General features: G+C 64.1%; 1 long non-coding RNA gene across 1 annotated transcript; it reads left to right on the top strand.

Moving 5' to 3' along the window:
• Nucleotides 1-2,320: 2,320 nt before the first annotated feature.
• Nucleotides 2,321-3,598, top strand: LOC111818549. The gene is made up of 3 exons (XR_002822516.1): nucleotides 2,321-2,785; nucleotides 2,877-2,997; nucleotides 3,510-3,598. It is a non-coding gene; the product is annotated as an uncharacterized LOC111818549 (long non-coding RNA).
• Nucleotides 3,599-3,604: the final 6 nt, after the last annotated feature.

Here is a 3,604-nt window from a genome sequence, read left to right as displayed (position 1 = left end):
CTTGTCGTCACACCAGGCACCTGCCTTGGAAGGAGATGGCAGCTCCAGGTTCCTTACCTTTGGGGTTAAGAGATTCCCCTTTATGATGCAATCAGAGGAATAACCAGGTAGTTGTTGGCACCATGAGGCACTGGTTTATATCCTTCACAAGACTGTCTGGAAACTTCTTTTTCCATTGCGATTCTGAATCTTGTCTTGATTATATGATGTAATAACGGTGGCTTTCCAATTCATCTGTGCAGTGTTGTTTTTTCATCGTGGCAGGGTTATTTTTCAGAGGGGGAAGGGCTAATGCCTTAGATCAATAAGAGCAAGTCCTGCCTTTCCGTTTACATCCTGAGCACGATGGCTGCCAATCACGGGTTCATCCAGGTTCACTGGGGTTAGGGGCCCTGGCCTTGATGGAAAAGGGGCTACCTTTCTTTCCTCAGAGCCCCAGGTGGGTTCTGTCCGCAGAAGAAAAGGGGTCAGGAAAAACAGCAGGTGTTTTCCCCTTCGGTTCTTCCGTTCGTAAGGGCAGTATGTTCAGAGTTAAGGTACCATAGTGTAGCTGGCTAGGTCCTTTCGGGGTGGGGCTGAGCCCCTAGAGGCCACACGAGGAAGCGCCTCGGTTTCCCTGCCAAGGCTCGCCCCTCCCCCAGCCACAAGTCCTCTCGGCGGAGGCCGAGCGGGAGGATGGCTGTCATCCTCCAGGGCGGCTGGCTCTCCGGGTCTTAGAGGGATTCCTGCCGCTGGCAGAATGGGCCGACTCGATTCATTCAGGCCGAAATACATTCCAAGAATGCTTCTGCGGTCGGTGCGGAGTGGAAAAATCAGGGATAACAAACATTTGGCGGAAACCTAATAGGTACCAGGATCGTAGGATTCACACAGGTGACAACGGCAGGTACGTGGCAGCGGCGCACGGCCGTCCGGCGCTCAGAGCCGGGACCCCGCGGTCCCGCCGCCCTCTGCCCCTGCCGGCCGCGCTGTCACCGCCGGCCGCGGGAGCGCGGGTGGAGCCCGAATCCAAAGTAAACACTTCGCAAACCTACGTTCAGCAAGTGATACTGAACCGTGCCACACTCACGTTTAAAAACAAAACCAAACGGGGGCGGGGGGGGGGATGCTGTTTGCAGAGATGAGAGCGAAAACATTTCCCGGCTGGAAAATTACTGATCGCTGACTGGGGGCGGGGGGAGGCAGCGCCGAGGGGGAAACTGCGGCCTCCCCTTCCCGGCGGCGGTGGGAGGGGGTGTCCGCCCGCGAGAGCTCGGGCGTACTTTCGGGAGCGAGGGTCCCCCGCGTCGCTGCCGTCTCGGCGCGTGACCACCTTCCAGCCAAGTCTGTGTGTGCTCGTCGGGCCCGGAACCTGAGCTGGCGGGGGCGAACTATTGTTTGACCCCAACCTCGCCATTTCACCTCTTTATGACTCAGTTTCCTCATCCATAAAGTGGAAAGGAGAGTGCGTAGCTCGTAAAGCGCTTTGAGATGCCGGTTGAAAGCCGTCTCCGCGCCACGCCGGCCCTCTTCCCACCCCCTCCACCCTCCCAGGGAGCCCGGAGCCTTGCCCTCAACAGCGAAAATTCGGGTCCCCTGCGGGCCTCCAGCGGCCCCGGCGCGCGTACCGGCCTACTCCTGCTCGCGGCCCGGTCCCCGCCCCCGCCCGCTGGAGGCTGAGCGAGGCCGGGCGGGTGCGTACGCAAAGGGGGCGGGCTAGATGAGTCACGCGGATAATCGCGCTCTTCTCCGGCGCGCAGATGGCGCGGAGAACGCGTACGCGCAAAAGAGTGGGGGCGCGTCCCCGCCCTCCCCGCCCCCACCAGCCTTGCTCCGCCTTGGGCTTCGAACCCGTGGGACCCACTATGGGGCCCAGAGCGCCTCAGCCGTGCGGCGAGCCAACCTGCGCCCGCTTCCCCGCGCCGCGCGGTCGCCGCCACAGCCGCCGGCGACAGCGAGGCTCCAGCCCGCCAGCTGCCGGGCTGGCGTCACGGCTCGCCCCGGTCCCGCCCGCGCCCCTCCTTCTCCCCCGCCCCCACGTGCGCTGAGTTTGTTTATTTAGCTGCCATGGCAACGCGCGGGGGGCGGGGAGAAGAAAGGGAGGGGCGGGGCCTGGCGCCGGACCCCGCGCGCTGCTGGTCGGTCGGAGGCGGGGGGGAGCTTGGTGCCAAGAAGTTATAAGTAAGAAGCGCGTCGCGGCCGCCGGCAGTTCCCCCGCTGGAGAGAGCGAGCGCGGCTGCGGGCGCGCGGGGAGCAGAGGCGGTGGCGGGCGGCGGCGGCCCCGGAGCCGCCAAGTGCCCCTCCCCGCCCCTCCGGCCCCCACCCACCCAGCCGCCCGCGGCCGGCGCAGTCCCCGGGACCCCGCGCCCCGCGCCTCCGCCCAGCTCGCGGCTCCGCGCCGCCGCGGCCCTTCTCACCTGGTGGCGCCGCCTGCTCACCGCCCACCTCCGGGCCACGGCCCCTGCGCCCACGAAGACGTCCACAGCCACCGCGACAGCAGCGGAGTCGAAGAGAGCGCAGCCTGGACACCGGACTACTTACTCGCCTTGCTGATTGTCTATTTTTATAAGAGTTTACAACTTTTCTAAGAACTTTTGTATACAAAGGAACTTTTTAAAGAAAGCGATATTTCCAGTTTATATTTAATCCAAAGAAGGACTTTAGGCATTTTTGGGTTTAAGGGTCTTGACTTCGTTTCTAAGGTTTTTTTTCTTTTTTTTTTTTTTTTTTCCTTCGTTAATTCTGGACTTCGGGTATCCCCGCTGCTTCGGGCTCCCGAGGATCTTCTGGGCCCCATATTAATGAGGTAAGTGAGGTGCGGAGCTGCGGGGCGTCCCGGGGCGGTGGCCCAGGCTGCCCCTGACTCCCGCCTCCCGTGCGCCCTGCCCGGCCCGCAGGCAGCCACCTGGCGAGTCTGACATGGCTGTCAGCGACGCGCTGCTCCCGTCCTTCTCCACGTTCGCGTCCGGCCCGGCGGGAAGGGAGAAGACACTGCGTCCAGCAGGTGCCCCGAATAACGTGAGTCGCGCAGGAGCCCTGGTTGGGTTTCTGCGGGTGGGATGGGAACGGGCGGAACCCACGGCTCAGCAGGCCAACGGGCGCGGGGAAGGGGCGGTCGTCACCCTGAGTCCGCGGCTTTTTGGAGGTGGCTCGGGGACCCTGCCGCGGCTGTAACGCGCGTGGCCCGGGTGCTGTGGAGCTGCTCGCATAGGGCGGGTCCTTCCGCGTCCCGGGCGCGCTGGCTACTAGGGTGGGCGCTCGCGGCGCACCGGCTGGTAGGTGGCTAAATCCTGAGGCACCGGACGGCCCGAGAGGCTACCAAGTAGGCGGCCAGAGGCGAAGGCGTAGCGGAGAGCTGGTGCCCCAGTTCCCGTGACGGCTGCGGCCGGTGTTGGTCCAGCCTGCAGCACTGGCACCAGCGTCCCCGGAGCGGTCTGCCGCCCGGTGCGTCGGCCGGGCCCAGTTAGGACGTCGGGTGGTGATCGGGACCGACGCTCACAGCCTGTCTGCCCCTCGCCCTGTCCCCACAGCGCTGGCGGGAGGAACTCTCTCACATGAAGCGACTTAACCCAGGGCTTCCCGGCCGCCCCTACGACCTGGCGGCGGCGACCGTGGCCACGGACCT

This window comes from Octodon degus, unplaced genomic scaffold, assembly GCF_000260255.1.
Source record: "Octodon degus isolate 3935 unplaced genomic scaffold, OctDeg1.0 scaffold00094, whole genome shotgun sequence".
NCBI classification, from domain to species: Eukaryota; Metazoa; Chordata; class Mammalia; order Rodentia; family Octodontidae; genus Octodon; species Octodon degus.
The sequence above is the reverse complement of the archived record's forward strand: the minus strand, read 5'-3'. Positions and strand labels throughout refer to the sequence as shown.